Below are 21,951 nucleotides of genomic sequence, written 5' to 3'. Positions count from 1 at the left end.
GTTTGTATTCTTTATAGTTTTACCACATGTTCTATACTCTTCACCAATAAACAGTTAGACTACAGAGAACAGTCTGCTTATTTTGGAAGATAGAAAGTAGTTTATGCTGTATGCTGGATTGCACACCATGTAAACGTGTATGAAGGCAGAACAGGTGTAATGAGGGGGTATAATGAGAGGGGTAATGAGAGGGGTGTAATGAGATGGGTATAATGAGGTGGGAGTAATGAATGAGTATAATGAGAGGGGTGTAATGAGTGGGGTGTAATGAGGGGGGCGTAATGAGGGGGGTGTAATGAGGGGGGTGTAATGAGAGGGGTGTAATGAGGGGGTGTAATGAGAGGGGTGTAATGAGTGGGGTGTAATGAGTGGGGTGTAATGAGGGGGTTTAATGAGAGGGGTGTAATGAGGGGGTGTAATGAGGGGGTGTAATGAGTGGGGTGTAATGAGTGGGGTGTAATGAGGGGGTGTAATTAGAGGGGTGTAATGAGTGGGGTGTAATGAGTGGGGTGTAATGAGGGGGTTTAATGAGAGGGGTGTAATGAGTGGGGTGTAATGAGGGGGTGTAATGAGAGTGTGTAATGAGAGGGGTGTAATGAGTGGGGTGTAATAAGGGGATATAATGAGAAGGGTATAATGAGAGGGGTATAATGAGAGGGGTGTAAAGAGAGGGGTATAATGAGGTGGTTTAATGAGGGGGTGTAATGAGAGGGATTTTTATTTAATCATATGAACATATATTTCAACAACATCTATTATATATTTACCTAAAATTGTCCGTCATCCACTTCCATCCGGACGTCCTCAAATCCCACAATCCACCGCATCGGAAGTACGCCGACCACCATATTGGAATACCCAAGTGATGGGTATTCCAATATGGCACCCGCTGGTGGTGCCAGGCCCTTGCGCAGGACCACCAGCGGGACACCGCCGTTACACTCACGCCAGACCCCCCACCACCGCTGGACCTCCCGCCAGACCCCGCCAGGACCCGCCACCAGACCGCTGCAAAGGCCCGCCACCTGACTACATGCGCCGGATCCCGCTGTTGCCTACCCACCCACCTCTGTGCAGTCACAGCCAGCAGGAAAGACCGTGGCTTGAGGCCTGTACTGGAGATGGGGTGCAGGTGCCCTCTGGTGGGTGGGCCACCCCCCTCAGCACCACAGAGCTGCCCCCATCGTGATGTCACTGCCCTCCCGATGCTATAGCATCAGGCCCACATCTAGTGTTTCACATATCAATATATCACTCTGATCAGAGTTTGAGCAGATTGTCAGTTAACTGTGATCCGATTCTCTCGCATAAGAGAATCCGTGTCAGGTACGGAGAGCACAGAGAACGTAATTTCACCATCTTCTCCATTGTCTGTGTTTGTGTAAATCAAATTGCATTCAGATGACATTCAAGTGCAGCCCAATGTTTTTCACACACCCATATACTAGAATGGGCGCACATGATCCAGTTTGCAGAGACACTCTCAGCATGCTGTGATTATTTTCTAATACCGAATGTGCATGAGAAAAAAATGCTAATCTGCTCTGCCCCATAGTATATTGTAGCACTGGGCTGAGTGCTATCTGAAGAAACATTGGATAGCACTCTGCCATGTTATACACTCAGGTGAGCGAGCCCTAAGGCAGCTGTGAAACATTGCAATGCTATTTACCTTCAGATTCAACCTATATCTGCGGACAAACAGCGTTTTTCCTAATTTACAGTTTCCCTTTAATTTCTGTGCAAATAACAATTCTGAAGAAAATAAAGCTTTTGTTTTTACTGGTGAGTGCTCTCACTTTCTTTCTCCCTTTGACCAATTATATCATGGAAGCACAACCATCATCAGTAGTTAGACTCATAATCTTACGATATACATACACAGATACACTACAGTCTTTAGAATGTATGCTTAGTCTTTTCATCAAAGCGTTTCAGTGAAATGTCAGGCATAGCAGGATCTTATGGTGTGTGCGATGCCTCATTAATACATTGCATCTTATTGCCTAACTAACATCGCCTGTCAGTAAAGGTCACAATGATTAGTCGAGAATTCTGTTCATCAGCTTTCCTGTAACTCTGAAAAAAGTCTTTCAATAGTATACATGATCTATTAGGCAGAGAGTCAGAAAACCAAATTCTCTAATTAGGGTCCATTGAGAGCAAAAAGAGAAATCAAGCATTCATTTTCCTGAGTATAAGTGACCTTGGGAAATCTAATTTTGTTGTATAAGTGAGGAGAATGATGGCTGTGGGTAACATGAACAAAACCCATATGACCTTCATCCATTGTATGTGTTGTGACACGTCATACATTCCATCACTGTATGGCTACTCTTCTCTTTACAAACATTTGCACAAAAGATCAAAGAAAAAGAAATGTAATCAGTTTATTATTGTTGTTTTAACATCCAAATTATTGATTTTCAGCAAAATATTTGAGTTTTAGCAACTTAAAAGTACCACAACCATTCTAGACTGTTCTAGGAAATTTACTGCTGAATTGTAAAAGTAGAAGATTTAATGACATTGTTATTGACGTTTACTTCAGCCTTTATTGGATGCTTTCTTATTTTTTTAACTGCTGACCATTGAACACACTAAATTGCAAAGTAAAGATTTACAAAGCTGTTCTGAAGTCCATACATATTATTTACTTAGGGCTGGTAAAAACACGTTTTTTTTTTCAACCAGAAATTTTTATAAAGGTATGTGACTCAAAAAACAAACAAACATTTGAATTTTACCATTCGGTATCCACAATTGCTCTAAGGTATCGTCCTACCAGGTAACTTATATCTACATGTCCTGTAAGGGCATATACAGTATACACCACAGAATGAAATACATAGTAACATAGTAACATAGTTATTAAGGTTGAAGGAAGACTTTAAGTCCATCTAGTTCAACCCATATCTTATCCTAACCTGCCCTAACATGTTGATCCAGAGGAAGGCAAAAAAAACCCATGTGGCAAACAGTAAGCTTCACATTGGGGAAAAAAATTCCTTCCCGACTCCACATACGGCAATCAGACTAGCTCCCTCGATCAACGCAATATTAAGGAAACTAGTGTATATACCCTGTAATATTATACTTTTCAAGAAAGGCATCCAGTCCCTTCTTAAATTTTAGTAGGGAATCACTCATTACAACATCATATGGCAGAGAGTTCCATAGTCTCACTGCTCTTACAGTAAAGAATCCGCGTCTGTAAGTAAACCTTCTTTCCTCCAGGCGTAGAGGATGTCTCCTTGTCCCCGTCACAGGTCTAAGTGTAAAAAGATCATTAGAAAGGTCTTTGTACTGTCCCCGCATATATTTATACATTGTAATAAGATGACCCCTAAGCCTTCGATTTTCCAAACTAAATAACCCCAAGTGTAATAACCTGTCTTGGTATTGCAAACCCCCTAGTTCCCTAATAACCTTGGTAGCTCTTCTCTGCACCTGCTCCAGTTCAGCTATGTCTTTCTTATACACCGGCGACCAGAACTGTACACAGTATTCTAAGTGTGGACTTATATAGAGGTAAAATTATGTTCTCCTCATGAGCATCTATGCCTCTTTTAATGCATCCCATTATTTTATTTGCCTTTGCAGCAGCTGCCTGACACTGGCCACTAAATGTGAGTTTGTTAAAAAGAAGCGGGCCCAAAACTGACCCCTGTGGTACCCCACTGCTAACCGTGACCCAGTCCGAGTGTGCTCCATTAATAACCACCCTTTGTTTCCTATCCCTGAGCCAGCTCTTAACCCGCTTACACATATTTTCCCCTATCCCCATTGTTTTCATTTTATGTATCAACCTTTTGTGTGGCATCGCATCAAAAGCTTTTGAAAAGTCCATGTACACCACATCCATTGCATTCCTTTGGTCCAGACCGCAACTTACCTCTTCATAAAAGCTTATCAGATTAGTCTGACAGGAACAGTCCCTTGTAAACCCATGTTGATATTGGGTCATGAGTAGTGTTGACCTTTCCGATACCGCAAGTATCGGGTATCGGCCGATATTAGCTGTATCGGAATTCCGATACTGACTTCCGATACTTTTTTCGTATCGGATCCCGGAATCGGAAGTTCCCATAAAGCTATCAGCCTGCTCGATTTGATTCAGCCAATGGGAATCCTCAGAAGTGTGGGCACATCCTGTTAGGCATGTTAACTATTGGCATGGCTGTGATTCGCTGCTGAAATGACATCATCATGATGCGCAGTCTGTGCGCATCATGATGCGCGGTCTGTGCCGACTGCGGGGGGTCTGTGCCGACTGTCGTGGGTCTGTACGGCCCTGCCGGGTGCCTGTGCCGGCTGCCGGTGGTCTGTGCGGGCCTGCCGGGGGTCTGTACGGGCCTGCCAGGGGGCTTGTACCGGCTGCCGGTGGTCTGTGCGGGCCTGCTGGGGGTCTTGTGTGTGTGCAGGCATCGTCCGATGGGACTACAAGTCCCATCGGGCGATGCCTGCTACACTGACAGTGATTGACATATTAGCCAATGATGGGACAGTAGTAGTCCCATCATCCGGCTAATGTGTTGAATGTAAAAAAAACAAAAACATACATACTACATACATACATACTACATACATACAACATACATATATACTACATACATACTACATGCATACTACATACGTGCTACATACATGCTACATATATACATACTACATACATACAACATATATACTACATTCATACAACATACATATATACTACATACATACTACATACATGCTACATATATACATACTACATACATACTACATACATACTACATATATACTACATTCATACAACATACATATATACTACATACATACAACATACATACTACATATATACATGCTACATACATATTACATACATACAACATACATATATACTACATACTGTGGCAGGGCTAAGGGTCGTGTAATTGATGGGAGATATGTGTCTCATAAATGGCTTATCTCCATAATGTAAGGCAGAAGTAAAGCATACCAGATATTGTTATTGTTTTTGTTTGAAGGACCTGTGGTGAGGTTACAGTCATGTGACCAGTCAGCTGCTGGGAACGTGGGTGTGGCTACAGCCTTATAATGTGACCTGCTCCTGAACCAGGGAGCTGTATGTGGGGAGGACTACACCTCCCAGCATGTGCTGAGACTCGCGGTCTGAGTCTGCAACCACGAAGGTTTATGTTTTGTTTGCCTAAGCTAGAGGCTATTTTTGGTGATACGCTGTTTTATGGTTTATGACAGAAATAAACCTCATGAACTTTGGAAGAACCGGTCTCCTGATTGTCTCCCGCTGCACCTGAGCGAGTCACATCCCCACAATTGGTGGTACACGTGCGGGCAGCGGTCCCAGCAGAGACTTGAGACAGTTGCTGCATGTCCTGGGTGAAGTTTGCAGCGGGGCAACAAGCATTGCCTGGAATCATGGAGGACCTCATGAAACACCTGGTCCAGTCCCAGGCACTGCAGCAGGAAACCAACAAGCTGTTGTTACAGCAGATCCAGCAAAGCCAGCAGGAGCAGCGGCAGCAGTTCCAGCAGAGCCAGCAGGAACAACGGCAGCAGATGCAGCTTCTGGCAACCGCCATCCAGGAGGGCAGGACGAGCGCCCCAACCCCAGGTCGGGCTGATGCCACCGACGTCGAGAAGGCGGTAAGACGCGCATTACAAAAAATGACCCCTGAGGATGATGTGGAGGCCTTCCTGACGATGTTTGAGAGGGTGGCTGAGAGGGAAAAACTTCAGCCAAAGCGGTGGGCGGAGGTACTGGCCCCTTACCTAACGGGGGAGCCCCAGAAGGCGTACTTTGACCTGACGGTACAAGATGCCAGAGAGTATCCCAAATTAAAAGCGGAAATTCTCGCACGCTTGGGGGTAACAATGACTACCAGGGCACAGCGAGTTCATCGCTGGGCCTATCACCGGGACAAACCCCCACGCTCCCAAATGTTTGACCTGTTGCACCTGGTCCAGAAATGGCTGCAGCCAGAGTCGGCTTCCCCTGCACAGATGGTAGAGCGAGTTGTGATGGATCGGTTTGTGCATTCTCTGCCGAGACCTCTACAGACTTGGGTTGCCCAGGGTGATCCCCAAAATGCTGATGAACTGGTTGGGCTGGTTGAGAGATACCAGGGGATGGAAGGTTCCTTGGGGAAGCAGCCCATTCCATATTGGGGGTCCCAGCAGGGGGCGGAGTCACAAAAAGGGGTGGTGCGTCCAAGGTCAAAAGGGGCGGGGGAGGCGGTGCCCAAGGTCCCCTCGGGTGTTATTTGCTGGAAGTGTCATGGGCCAGGACATATAGCGGCCCGTTGTCCCCAGACCACCGAGCAGATGGACTGCAGCATGGGACGCCGTAGTTCATACTACGCATATCCAGCTTGCAGTGTGAACTCGCTACCTAACAAGGGGCCACAAGCGTGTCCCGTGAAGGTGAACGGTCGAGCAGTAATGGCGCTTCTGGACTCCGGGAGCTTGGTGACCCTTGTGAGGGCCAGTTTTCCTCTAAACATACTCCCGGGTAAAAAGATTGGTGTTCGGTGCATACATGGCGATGCAAAGGACTACCCTATGGCTAGGGTGAAGATTGAAACGGCGCATGGCACCGAGTCGCATGAAGTTGGCGTTGTTCGAGACTTGTTGCATCCCATAATTATTGGCCGGGATTTCTGTCTGTTTTGGGATCTGTGGGGGATGGGTTCTGAGTGTGCTAGCAAGAGCAGGGAACCAATCCACTCCACTGAGGTATCGCCACCACCAGAGGCAGACGAGTTCCCTTTATGTGTCCTTGTTGGGGATGAAGAGGAAGGGTCCCCTGTACCTGACATCCCGGAGTTAGGGGTGGCCGGGGAGAATTTTGGGACTGCCCAACATAGGGACCCCACACTAAGGGAAGCCTTTAACAATGTCACCGTCATTAATGGGGTTGCACAAGAGCCGGGAGCAGACACAAGGTTTCCCCATTTTATGTTGAGTGGGGAATTGTTGTACCGGGTCACGAAAATAAGGGAGGAGGTGGCAGAGCAGTTAATCGTACCAGGCCCCTATAGACGGAAAGTGTTGGACATGGCCCATTCACACATCTTGGGGGGACATCTGGGGGTGGAAAAAACCCAGGAACGGATTGTACAGAGGTTCTATTGGCCTGGGTGTCACCGGGAAATAGTAAACTATTGCAGGTCCTGCCCGACATGTCAGTTAACTGCCCCCACATCTCATTTTCGGAACCCTCTTGTGCCACTGCCCATTATTGAGGTGCCATTTGAGAGAATTGCCATGGACTTGGTCGGTCCCTTAGTTAAATCAGCTCGGGGCCATCAGTATATATTAGTCATCCTGGACTATGCCACACGCTATCCTGAGGCCATTCCCCTGAGAAACTCCTCTGCGAAGAGTATAGCCCGTGAGCTGGTCCATGTGTTTTCCCGGACGGGTTTGCCGAAGGAGATCCTGACCGACCAGGGGACACCTTTTATGAGCAAGGTGATGAGAGAATTATGCAGAGTCTTGCAAATTTCCCAGCTGAGGACTTCAGTGTACCATCCACAGTCAGATGGCCTTGTTGAGAGGTTTAACAAGACCCTGAAGAGCATGCTGAGAAAAGTCATAGAGGAAGATGGTAGAGACTGGGATTGTCTCTTACCGTATTTACTGTTTTCTATCCGTGAAGTTCCCCAGGCCTCCACGGGGTTCTCCCCCTTCGAGCTTCTGTACGGCCGGCATCCGCGAGGTCTCCTAGATATAGCCAAGGAAACCTGGGAAGCCGAAGTCACGCCCCACAGAAGCGTCATTGAGCATGTGGCACTGATGCAGCAGAGGGTTGCGAAGGTGATGCCCATTGTTAAAGAACATCTCCGCCAGGTGCAAGAGGCTCAGGCCAGGGTCTACAACCAGTCAGCCAGAGTGAGGCAGTTCAATCCGGGAGACCGAGTTCTCGTGCTAATACCGACGGTGGAAAGTAAGTTCTTGGCCAAGTGGCAAGGGCCATATGAGGTGGTGGAGAAACTGGGAGACGTAAACTACAAGATCCACCAACCCGGAAGACGGAAGCCATACCAGGTTTACCATGTTAACCTTATCAAGCCGTGGCAAGATAGAGAGCCAGCGGTAACTCCGTGCTTGCTGGGCAACCTAGAAGGGGAGGTTGGAGCCGTTACCATAGCGGAAACTCTATCGAAGGCCCAGAAGCAGCAGTGCCGGGAGTTACTCCAGAAAAACCGCGACCTGTTCTCAGAGTTGCCGGGGTGCACGAAGGTGGTGGAGCACGAAATTCTGACCGAGCCACATGTGCGGGTGAACGTGAAACCATATCGTATTCCTGAGGCCCGGCGAGAGGTAATCTCCAAGGAGGTGCAGCGTATGTTGAAGCTCGGGGTCATTGAGGAATCCAAGAGCGGCTGGTCGAGCCCGATTGTCCTGGTCCCAAAACCTGATGGTGAATGGAGGTTCTGCAACGATTACCGGAAGCTGAATGAGGTCTCCAAGTTCGACGCTTATCCCATGCCACGCGTTGATGAGCTCATCGAGAGACTTGGACCTGCCAGGTACATAACCACTTTGGATCTGACCAAGGGATATTGGCAGATCCCCATGGCACAGGAAGCCAAGGAGAAGACGGCATTCTCCACACCAGACGGGTGCTTCCAGTATGTCCGGATGCCGTTTGGCCTACAGGGAGCTCCAGCAACCTTCCAGAGGGCGATGGATGGAATCCTTGCACCTCATAAGCTATACGCTGCCGCATACCTGGATGATATCGTCATCTTTACCCCGGACTGGGAGACTCACCTGGAAAAGGTCCAAGCAGTGTTTGACGCTCTAAGAGAGGCGGGGTTTACAATAAACCCGAAGAAGTGTGCCTTGGGGAGAGAAGAAGCCAAGTACCTCGGATATGTAGTGGGGCGTGGCGAGATCAAACCCCAAATCAATAAAGTGGAGGCAATTCAAACATGGCCGAGACCTCTGTCAAAGAAGCAAGTTAAAGCCTTCCTGGGGATTGTGGGATATTACAGGAGGTTTATCCCAAACTTCGCCACAATGGCTGCACCTCTAACTGATCTGCTTAAAGGGACAAAGTCAGTGATGGTCAGCTGGTCCGAAGAAGCAGAGTCAGCCTTCCAAGAAATGAAGGGAGCTCTTTGTAAGCAGCCCGTTTTGGTGGCCCCAGACTTTAAACGTGAATTTGTCCTCCAGACAGATGCCTCAGATGTCGGGGTAGGAGCTGTCCTTTCCCAAGAGATACGTGGGGAGGAGCATCCTGTTCTCTACTTGAGTAGGAAGTTGACTTCTTGTGAGAGAAATTACTCAGTTGTAGAGAAGGAGTGTTTGGCCATAAAATGGGCAGTGGGCACATTACGGTACTACCTGGTGGGACGGAAGTTTAGGTTAATATCCGACCATGCCCCACTCAGGTGGATGAGGGAAACCAAGGGCAAGAATGCTAGGGTCACCCGCTGGTTCTTAGCCCTACAAGACTTCAGTTTCCATGTAGAGCATAGGGCCGGGAAGCTACATGGGAATGCCGATGCCCTCTCCAGAATCCCTTGCCTGGTAGGTGAAAGTGCCAAGCCCCACGGCTTTAGGCAGAGGGGGGAGGTATGCGGCAGGGCTAAGGGTAGTGTAATTGATGGGAGATACTGTATGTGTCTCATAAATGGCTTATCTCCATAATGTAAGGCAGAAGTAAAGCATACCAGATATTGTTATTGTTTTTGTTTGAAGGACCTGTGGTGAGGTTACAGTCATGTGACCAGTCAGCTGCTGGGAACGTGGGTGTGGCTACAGCCTTATAATGTGACCTGCTCCTGAACCAGGGAGCTGTATGTGGGGAGGACTACACCTCCCAGCATGTGCTGAGACTCGCGGTCTGAGTCTGCAACCACGAAGGTTTATGTTTTGTTTGCCTAAGCTAGAGGCTATTTTTGGTGATACGCTGTTTTATGGTTTATGACAGAAATAAACCTCATGAACTTTGGAAGAACCGGTCTCCTGATTGTCTCCCGCTGCACCTGAGCGAGTCACATCCCCACAATACATACTACATACATGCTACATACATGCTACATATACTGTATACATACTGCATACATACTATATACATACTACATACATATTACATATATACTACATTCATACAACATACATATACAGTATACTACATACATACTACATACATGCTACATATATACATACTACATGCATACTATATACATACTACATACATACTACATTCATACAACATACATATATACTACATACATACTACATACAGTGGGGCAAAAAAGTATTTAGTCAGTCAGCAATAGTGCAAGTTCCACCACTTAAAAAGATGAGAGGCGTCTGTAATTTACATCATAGGTAGACCTCAACTATGGGAGACAAACTGAGAAAAAAAAATCCAGAAAATCACATTGTCTGTTTTTTTTTCATTTTATTTGCATATTATGGTGGAAAATAAGTATTTGGTCAGAAACAAGCAATCAAGATTTCTGGCTCTCACAGACCTGTAACTTCTTCTTTAAGAGTCTCCTCTTTCCTCCACTCATTACCTGTAGTAATGGCACCTGTTTAAACTTGTTATCAGTATAAAAAGACACCTGTGCACACCCTCAAACAGTCTGACTCCAAACTCCACTATGGTGAAGACCAAAGAGCTGTCAAAGGACACCAGAAACAAAATTGTAGCCCTGCACCAGGCTGGGAAGACTGAATCTGCAATAGCCAACCAGCTTGGAGTGAAGAAATCAACTGTGGGAACAATAATTAGAAAATGGAAGACATACAAGACCACTGATAATCTCCCTCGATCTGGTGCTCCACGCAAAATCCCACCCCGTGGGGTCAGAATGATCACAAGAACGGTGAGCAAAAATCCCAGAACCACGCGGGGGGACCTAGTGAATGAACTGCAGAGAGCTGGGACCAATGTAACAAGGCCTACCATAAGTAACACACTACGCCACCATGGACTCAGATCCTGCAGTGCCAGACGTGTCCCACTGCTTAAGCCTGTACATGTCCGGGCCCGTCTGAAGTTTGCTAGAGAGCATTTGGATGATCCAGAGGAGTTTTGGGAGAATGTCCTATGGTCTGATGAAACCAAACTGGAACTGTTTGGTAGAAACACAACTTGTCGTGTTTGGAGGAAAAAGAATACTGAGTTGCATCCATCAAACACCATACCTACTGTAAAGCATGGTGGTGGAAACATCATGCTTTGGGGCTGTTTCTCTGCAAAGGGGCCAGGACGACTGATCCGGGTACATGAAAGAATGAATGGGGCCATGTATCGTGAGATTTTGAGTGCAAACCTCCTTCCATCAGCAAGGGCATTGAAGATGAAACGTGGCTGGGTCTTTCAACATGACAATGATCCAAAGCACACTGCCAGGGCAACGAAGGAGTGGCTTCGTAAGAAGCATTTCAAGGTCCTGGAGTGGCCTAGCCAGTCTCCAGATCTCAACCCTATAGAAAACCTTTGGAGGGAGTTGAAAGTCCGTGTTGCCAAGCGAAAAGCCAAAAACATCACTGCTCTAGAGGAGATCTGCATGGAGGAATGGGCCAACATACCAACAACAGTGTGTGGCAACCTTGTGAAGACTTACAGAAAACGTTTGACCTCTGTCATTGCCAACAAAGGATATATCACAAAGTATTGAGATGAAATTTTGTTTCTGACCAAATACTTATTTTCCACCATAATATGCAAATAAAATGAAAAAAAACAGACAATGTGATTTTCTGGATTTTTTTTTCTCAGTTTGTCTCCCATAGTTGAGGTCTACCTATGATGTAAATTACAGACGCCTCTCATCTTTTTAAGTGGTGGAACTTGCACTATTGCTGACTGACTAAATACTTTTTTGCCCCACTGTACATGCTACATACATACTACATATATACAACATTCATACAACATACATACATACATACATGCTACATATATACAACATACATATATACTACATACTACATACATGCTACATATATACTACATTCATACAACATACATGTACACTACATACATGCTACATACATACTACATACATACAACATGCTACAGACATACAACATACATACATACTACAATCTGCATACATACATACATTCATGCAATACATTCATACAATACATACATAGACATACAGTACATATAGCACAGAGTACATACTCACCAATACTTGTCATATTGTTCCCCAAAGCCAGTGTCATCTAAGGAAAAATATGAAAATAACAAACAAGCCATATACTCCCTGATCCGCAGAAATCCACGCGTGTCCCACTCCGATCTCCCGTGGAGAGCAGCAGCATTAGCTGATGCGACCGCTCTCTAGGGGCTCAAGGAATCCAGTATCGGGAGGTAGGTATCCTTCCGCACTGTATTCCTCCGCCACTGTAATAAAATAGTCTCTAGTCTCACTTTTGGCATTGCTGTGTGAAAAAGTTCCCACGCAGCATTTTCCATAAAGTGAGACCAGGGAATATTTTTTTACAGTGGCGGAGGAATACAGTGCGGAAGGATACCTACCTCCCGACACTGGATTTCTGAGCCCTGTAGAGAGTGGTCGCATCAGCTGATGCTGCTCTCCACGGAAAATCGGCGTGGGACACTCACTCGTGGATTTCTGCGGATCAGGGAGTATTTGGTGGCTTGTTATTTTCATATTTTTCCTTAGATGACACTGGCTTTGGGGATCAAAGTGACAAGTAATGGTGAGTATGTACTCTATGTTGTATGTACTGTATGTCTATATGTATGTATTGTATGAATGTATTGTATGTAGTATGTATGTTGTATGTCTGTAGCATGTTGTATGTGTGTAGTATATATGTATGTTGTATGAATGAAGTATATATGTAGCATGTATGTAGTATGTATGTATGTACTCTGTATGTATGTTGTATGTAGTATGTATGTTGTATGTATGTAGTATATATGTCTGTTGTATGAACTCAGTATGTATGTAGTATATATGTAGTATGTATGTAGTATGTAGTATGTATATATGTAGTATGTATGTAGTATGTATATATGTAGTATGTATGTAGTATGTATATATGTAGTATGTATGTATGTAGTATGTATGTAGTATGTATGTAGTATGTATATATGTAGTATGTATGTAGTATGTATGTAGTATGTATATATGTAGTATGTATGTAGTATATATGTAGTATGTATGTAGTATGTGTGTATGTAGTATGTATATATGTAGTATGTATGTAGTATGTATATATGTAGTATGTATGTAGTATGTATATATGTAGTATGTATGTAGTATGTATGTAGTATGTATGTAGTATGTATATATGTAGTATGTATGTAGTATATATGTAGTATGTATGTGTATATGTAGTATGTATGTAGTATGTGTGTATGTAGTATGTATATATGTAGTATGTATGTAGTATGTATATATGTAGTATGTATGTAGTATGTATATATGTAGTATGTATGTAGTATGTATGTAGTATGTATGTAGTATGTATGTAGTATGTGTATATGTAGTATGTATGTAGTATGTATGTAGTATGTGTGTATGTAGTATGTATATATGTAGTATGTATATATTGTAGTATGTATGTAGTATGTATGTAGTATTTTTTTTTTTTACATTCAACACATTAGCCGGATGATGGGACTACTAGTGTCCCATCATTGGCTAATGGGTCAATCACCGTCATGGTAGCAGACATAGCCCGATGGGACTTGTAATCCCATCGGACGATGCCTGCACAGACCCCCGGCCAGTCGGCACAGTCCCCCGGCAGGCCGGTACAGACCCCCGGCAGTCCGCACAGACCCCCGGGCAGTCGGCACAGACCCCCAGCAGCCAGCACAGCCCGCCGGCAGGCCAGTACAGACCCCCAGCAGTCCGCACAGACCCCCGGGCAGTCGGCACAGACCTCCGGCAGGCCGGCACAGACCCCCGGAAGTTCCGTACACACCCCCGAGAGGCTGTACAATGACAGAAAAGGGTTTTTCTTATTCCAAAACCGGAAGTCCCATAGACTTGAATGGGACTTCCAGTATCGAAATCGGCGATACCCGATACTTTTTTTAGATCGGCCGATCCATTCCGATACGATATTTTTCAGTATCGGCTGGTATCGCTCAACACTAGTCATGAGGTTATTCTTCTCCAGATACTCCAGTATAGTATCTCTTAGAAAACCCTCCAGGATTTTACCCAAAGTTGAGGTTAAGCTTACTGGCCTATAATTTCCAAGTTCAGTTTGTCCCCTTTTTGAATGTTGGCACCACATTTGCTATACGCCAGTCCTGTGGTACAGACCCTGTTATTATGGAATCTTTAAAGATTAAAAATAATGGTCTATCTATGACTGTGTTTAATTCCTGCAGTACTCGGGGGTGTATCCCATCTGGGCCCGGGGATTTGTAAATTTTAGTGATTTTTAGACGCCACCGTACTTCCTGCTGGGTTAAGCAGGTGACATTTAATGGAGAATTTTTATCCCTGATCATGTTATCCGTCATGGGATTTTCTTGTGTAAATACTGTTGAAAAAAAGTCATTTAGCATATTGGCTTTTTCATCATCCTCATCCACCATTTCACCCAGACTATTTTTAAGGGGATCAACACTATCATTTTTTAGCTTCTTACTATTTAAGTAGTTAAAGAATATTTTGGGATTATTTTTACTTTCTCTGGCAATGAGTCTCTCTGTCTCAATCTTTGCTATTTTGATTTGCTTTTTACAGAATTGATTTAATCTTCTGTATTTATTTAATTCCTCATCACTACCTACTTGCTTTAATTCTCTAAATGCTTTATTTTTGTCACTTACTGCTCCCCTTACAGCTCTATTTAACCATAGTGGTCTCCTCCGATTTCTAGCATGTTTATTCCCATACGGTATATATTGTGCACAGGTCCTACTCAGGATGCTAATAAACCTCTCCCATTTTCTTTGTGTATTTTTATGTCTCAGAATATCATCCCAGTTAATTGCACCAAGATCATCTCTCATCCGTTGGAAATTTTCCTTCCTGAAGTTTTTGTGTCCTTGTAACCCCTCTACTACACATCTCATTAACCCCTTCACCCCCAAGGGTGGTTTGCACGCTCATGACCGGGCCAATTTTTACAATTCTGACAACTGTCCCTTTATGAGGTCATAACTCTGGAACGCTTCTATGGATCCCGGTGATTCTGACATTGTTTTCTCGTGACATATTGTACTTCAGGATAGTGGTAAAATTTCATTCAAATAACTTGTGTTTATTTGTGAAAAAAATGGAAATTTGGCGAAAATTTTGAAAATTTTGCAATTTTCCAACTTTGAATTTTTATGCCCTTAAATCACAGAGATACGGCACACAAAAAACTTGATAAGTAACATTTCCCACATGTTTACTTTACGTCAGCACAATTTTGGAACCAAAATTTTTTTGTTAGGAAGTTATAAGGGTTAAAAATTGACCAGCGATTTCTCATTTTTGCAACACCATTTTATTTTTACAGACCACATCACATTTGAAGCCACTTTGAGGGGTCTATATGATAGAAAATACCCAAAAGTGACACCATTCTAAAAACTGCACCCCTCAAGGTGCTCAAAACCACATTCAAGAAGTTTATTAGCCCTTTAGGTGCATCACAGGAATTTTTAGAATATTTAAAAAAAAATGAATATCTAACTTTTTTTCACAAAAAAAATATTCAGGTTCAATTTTTTTTATTTTACCAAGGGTAACAGGACAAATTGGACTGCAAAAGTTATTGTGCAATTTGTCCTGAGTACGCTGATACCTGATATGTTGGGGGGAACCACTGTTTCGGCGCATGGCAGAGCTCGGAAGGGAAGGAGCGCCGTTTGACTTTTTCAATGCAAAATTGGCTGGAATTCAGATCGGACGCCATGTCACGTTTGGAGAGGCCCTGATGTACCTAAACAGTGGAAACCCCCCACAAGTGACCCCATTTTGGAAACTAGACCCCCAAGGAACTTATCTAGATATGTGGTGAGAACTTTGAACCCACAAGGGCTTCACAGAAGTTTATAACGTACAGCGGTACAATTAAAAAATCATATTTTTTCCACAAAAATGATCTTTTCACCCCCAATTTTTATTTTCCCAAGGGTAACAGGACCCTAAAAGTTATTGTGCCATTTGTCCTGAGTACGCTGATACCCCACATGTGGGGGTAAACCACTATTTGGGTGCATGGCAGAGCTCGGAAGGGAAGCAGCACCATTTGACTTTTTGGCTGGAATTGAGATCGGACACCATGTCGCGTTTGGAAAGCCCCTGATGTACCAAAACAGTGGAAACCTCCCACAAATGACACCATTTTGGAAACTAGACCCCCCAAGGAACTTATCTAGATGTGTGGTGAGAACTTTGAACCCCCAAGGGCTTCATAGAAGTTTATAACATACAGCCGTACAATTAAAAAATCATATTTTTTCCACAAAAATGATCTTTTCACCCTCAATTCTTATTTTTCTAAGGGTAACAGGGCCCTAAAAGGTTTTGTGCAATTTGTCCTGAGTACGCTGATACCCCACATGTGGGGGTAAACCACTATTTGGGCGCATGGCAGAGCTCGGAAGGGAAGCAGCGCCATTTGACGTTTTTGGCTGGAATTGAGATCTGACACCATGTCGCGTTTGGAAAGCCCCTGATGTACCAAAACAGTGGAAACACCCACAAATAACACCATTTTGGAAACTAGACCCCCAAGGAACTTATCTAGATGTGTGGTGAGCACTTTGACCCCCAAGTGCTTCACAGAAGTTTATAACGCCCTGGCGTGAAAATAAAAAATTCGTATTTTTTCCACAAACATGATCTTTTAGTCACCAATTTTTTTATTTTCCCAAGGGTACCAGGAGAAATTGGACCCCAAAAGTTGTTGTCCAATTTGTCCTGAGTACGCTGACACCCCATTTGTGGGAGAAAACTACTGTATGGGCACACGTCGGGGCTCGGAAGGGAAGTAGTGACGTTTTGGAATGCAGACTTTGTTGGAATGGTCTGCTGGTGTCATGTTGTCTTCGGAGAGCCCCTAATGTACCTAAACAGTGGAAACCCCCCACAAATGACCCCATTTTGGAAACTAGACCCCCTAAGGAACTTATTTAGATGTGTGGTAAGCACTTTGAACCCCCAAGGGCTTCACAGAAGTTTATAGTGCCCGGGTATGAAAATAAAAAAATCGTATTTTTTCCACAAACATGATCAATTAGTCCCCAATTTTTTTATTTTCCCAAGGGTAACAGGAGAAATTGGACCTCAAAAGTTGTTGTCCAATTTGTCCTGAGTACGCTGACACCCCATTTGTGGGAGAAAACTACTGTATGGGCACACGTCGGGGCTCGGAAGGGAAGTAGTGACGTTTTGGAATGCAGACTTTGATGGAATGGTCTGCAGGTGTCATGTGCGTTTGGAGAGCCCCTGATCTACCTAAACTATTGAAACTCCCCACAAGTGACCCCATTTTGGACACTAGACCCCCCACGGAACTTATCTAGATGTGTGGTGAGCACTTTGAACCCCCAAGTGCTTCACAGAAGTTTATAATGCCCAGGCAAGAAAATAAAAAAATCATATTTTTTCCACAAACATGATCAATTAGTCCCCAATTTTTTTATTTTCCCAAGGGTAACAGGAGAAATTGGACCCCAAAAGTTGTTGTCCAATTTGTCCTGAGTACGCTGACACCCCATTTGTGGATGAAAACTACTGCATGGGCACACGTCGGGGCTTGGAAGGGAAGTAGTGACGTTTTGGAATGCAGACTTTGATGGAATGGTCTGCGAGTGTCATGTGCGTTTGGAGAGCCCCTGATCTTCCTAAACTATTGAAACTCCCCACAAGTGACTCCATTTTGGACACTAGACCCCCCACAGAACTTATCTAGATGTGTGGTGAGCACTTTGACCCCCAAGTGCTTCACAGAAGTTTATAATGCCCGGGCTTGAAAAAAAAATCATATTTTTTCCACAAACATGATCAATTAGTCCCCAAATTTTTTATTTTCCCAAGGGTAACAGGAGAAATTTAACCCCAAAAGTTGTTGTACAATTTGTCGTGAGTACGCTGACACCCCATTTGTGGGAGAAAACTACTGTATGGGCACATGTCGGGGTTCGGAAGGGAAGTAGTGATGTTTTGGAATGGAGACTTTGATGGAATGGTCTGCGGGTGTCATGTTGCCTTTGGAGAGCCCCTAATGTACCTAAACAGTGGAAACCCCCCACAAATGACCCCATTTTGGAAACTAGACCCCCTAAGGAACTTATCTAGATGTGTGGTTAGCACTTTGAACCCCCAAGGGCTTCACAGAAGTTTATAATGCCCGGGCATGAAAATAAAAAAATCGTATTTTTTTCCACAAACATGATCAATTAGTCTCCAATTATTTTATTTTCCCAAAGGTAACAGGAGAAATTGAACCCCAAAAGTTGTTGTCCAATTTGTCCTGTGTACGCTGACACCCCATTTGTGGGAGAAAACTACTGTATGGGCACACGTCGGGGCTCGGAATGGAAGTAGTGACGTTTTGGAATGCAGACTTTGATGGAATGGTCTGCGGGTGTCATGTGCGTTTGGAGAGCCCCTAATCTACCTAAACTATTGAAACTCCCCACAAATGACCCCATTTTGGACACTAGACCCCCCACGGAACTTATCTAGATGTGTGGTGAGCACTTTGAACCCCCAAGTGCTTCACAGATGTTTGTAATGCCCGGGTGTGAAAATAAAAAAAAATCATTTTTTTCCACAAAAATGATATTTTTGCCCCCAATTTTTTATTTTCCTAATGGTAACAGGAGAAATTTAACCCCAAAAGTTGTTTTGCAATTTGTCCAGAGTAGGCTGATACCCTACATGTGGGGGTAAAACACTGTTTGGGCGCATGGCAGAGCTTGGAAGGGAAGGAGCACCATTTGACTTTTTCAACTCAGAATTGGCTGGAATTGAAATCAGACGCCATGTTGCATTTGGAGAGCCCCTGATGTGCCCAAACAGTGGAAACCCCCAATTCTAACTCCAACCCTAACGCCAACACACCCCTAACCCTAATCTCAGCCCTAACCCTAACCCTAGCCCTAACCCTAACCCTAGCCCTAACCCTAATGGGAAAATGGAAATAAATACATTTTCTTTTAATTTTATTATTTTTCCCTTACTAAGGGGGTGATAACGGGGGGTTTGATTTACTATTTATGGCGGTATTTATTTTTGCCGGCTGTCGCACGCTAAAAGATGCTTTTTATTGTAAAAATAGTTTTTGCATCACCACATATTGAGAGCTATAATTTTTCCGTATTTTGACTCACTGAGTCATATGAGGTCTTATTTTTTGCGGGACGAGTTGACGTTTTTATTGGTACCATTTTCGGGCACGTGACATTTTTTGATCGCTTTTATTCCGATTTTTGGGACGCAGAATGAACAAAACCCAGCGTTTCATGAATATCTTTTGGTGGGGTGCATTTACACCGTTCTGCGTGCGGTAAAATTGATAAAGTGGTTTTATTCTTCGGGTCAGTACGGTTACAGCGATACCTCATTTAGGTCGTTTTTTTATGTTTTGTCGGTTTTATGCAATGAAAACAATTTTATATAAAAAATAATTATTTTTGTATCGCTTTATTCTGCAAGTTATAACTTTTTTATTTTTTCGCTGACGATGCTGTATGGCAGCTCGTTTTTTGCGGGACAAGATGACGTTTTCAGCGGTACCATGGCTATTTATATGCGTCTTTTTGATGGCGCGTTATTGCACTTTTTGTTTGGCGGTATGATAATAAATCATTATTTTTTGCTTCGTTTTTTATTTTTATTTTTTAAGGGGTTCGCTAAAGGGGTTAACTAATGGGATAGTTTTATAGGGCAGGTCGTTACGGACACGGCGATACCTAGTATGTGTACTTTTATTGTTTTTTTTTTATTTAAAAAAATGGATTTATTGGGGGAATATTTTTTTTTTTTTTCTAATTTATTTGGCGATTTTTTTAAAATTATTTTAACACTTTTTTTTTTAACTTTATTACATAGTCCCAGGTGGGACATCACTGTCCTGTGACAGATCGCTGATCTGTCACATCACAGATCACTTTGACAGATCAGCAATCTGTCACAGGCAGTTCTGCAGACTTCCTCATGCCTGTGCTTTGCAGCACTGAGGAAGTCAGCTCCCTACAGGCCCCCGAAGGCCCCCGTCGCCATCTTGGATTCGGGGGCCTGTAGGGAAAGAGACCCCCGCAGCAGCGCTGCGCATTGCGCTGCCGTGGGGGGCTCAGGGAAGCACGGAGGGAGCCCCCTCCCTGCCGATGCTTCCCTTTAACCCCCGGTACACCGCGATCATGCTTGATTGCGGTGTGCAAGGGGTTAACGTGTTGGGGGCAGTCCGTGACTGCCCCTGACACATAGTGCCAGGTGTCAGCTGTGATAATCAGCTGACACCCGGCCGCGATCAGCGGCGCTCACCACGAGGGCGCCGCTGATCGCGGTAGACATACTATCCCGTCCATGGGCATAGGGGCCCGGGGCCCATGGACGGGATAATATGTCTGATGTCAGGAAGGGGTTAAAGGATACATGAAAACTTATTATTTTGTGATCACTATTACCCAAGTGACCCTCAGCCCTTATATTTGATATGCGGTCAGGCCTGTTGGTTAATATTAGGTCTAGCAGTGCCCCCCCTCTTGTTGGGTCCTGAACAAGTTGTGAAAGGTAATTGTCTCTCATAGTTGTCAAAATCCTATTACCTTTGTTGGAACTGCACGTTTCGGTTCCCTAATGTATTTCAGGGTAGTTGAAGTCCCCCATAATAATGACTTCTCCTTGAGTTGCAGCTTCATCTATTTGCTTTATGAGGATATTCTCTGTTGCTTCCATTATTTTTGGAAACTTATAACAAACCCCTATCAGTAATTTATTATTTTTTCCCCCTCCCCTTATCTCTACCCACAGGGACTCTACATTTTCATTAGATTCATATATATTATCATGCAGGATGGGATTTAAGGATGATTTTACATATAAACACACACCTCCCCCTCGCTTATTTGTACGGTCATTTCTGAACAGACTATAGCCCTGTAAATTAACTGCCCAGTCACGGCTCTCGTCCAGCCATGTCTCAGATATCCCCATAATTATGTTCCAACAACATTAGCTCTAATTTCTCCATTTTGTTGGCAAGGCTTCTGGCATTAGTATACATGCACTTTATGTATCTCTCTGTACCTCTATTCTTTCTTAAATTATTAACTGTTCTAACCCCACCCACAATTTCAATATTTGTGCCCAGGTCTCTATCTGCACTGTCTTCCCCTCCTGTAAATGGAATACCATCCCCCCAGTCCCTAGTTTAAACACTCCTCCAACCTTCTAGCCATTTTCTCCCCCAGCACAGCTGCACTCTCCCCACTGAGGTGCAGCCCGTCCCTAGCGTAGATCCTATAGCCAACTGAGAAGTCGGCCCAGTTCTCCAGGAACCCAAACTCCTCCTTCCTACACCAAATCCTGAGCCACTTATTAACCTCCCTAATCTCCCGCTGCCTCTCTGGTGTGGCACAAGATACCGGAAGTATTTCCGAAAATACCACCTTGGAGGTCCTTGCTTTAAGCTTGCAGCCTAATTCCCTGAAATCATCTTTAAGGACCTTCCACCTACCTCTAACTTTGTCATTTGTGCCAATGTGCACCATGACCGCTGGATCCTCACCAGCCCCTCCCAGTAATCTGTCAACCCGATCAGCGATGTGTCAGACTCGAGCGCCAGGTAGGCAGCACACCGTTCGACGAACCCTGTCTTTGTGACAGATTGCCCTATCTGTTCCCCTAATAATTGAGTCTCCCACTACCAGCACCTGTCTGGCCTACCCTGCTCTCCTATTTTCCCCCTTACTGGAGCAGACACTTCTCCGGCTTTCAGAGGACATGCCTTGCTGCAGCAGTGCTACTCCTGCAC

This window comes from Dendrobates tinctorius, unplaced genomic scaffold (genome assembly GCF_039654945.1).
Source record: "Dendrobates tinctorius isolate UK_male_01 unplaced genomic scaffold, ASM3965494v1 ptg000250l, whole genome shotgun sequence".
Classification (NCBI taxonomy): domain Eukaryota; kingdom Metazoa; phylum Chordata; class Amphibia; order Anura; family Dendrobatidae; genus Dendrobates; species Dendrobates tinctorius.
The sequence above is the reverse complement of the archived record's forward strand: the minus strand, read 5'-3'. Positions refer to the sequence as shown.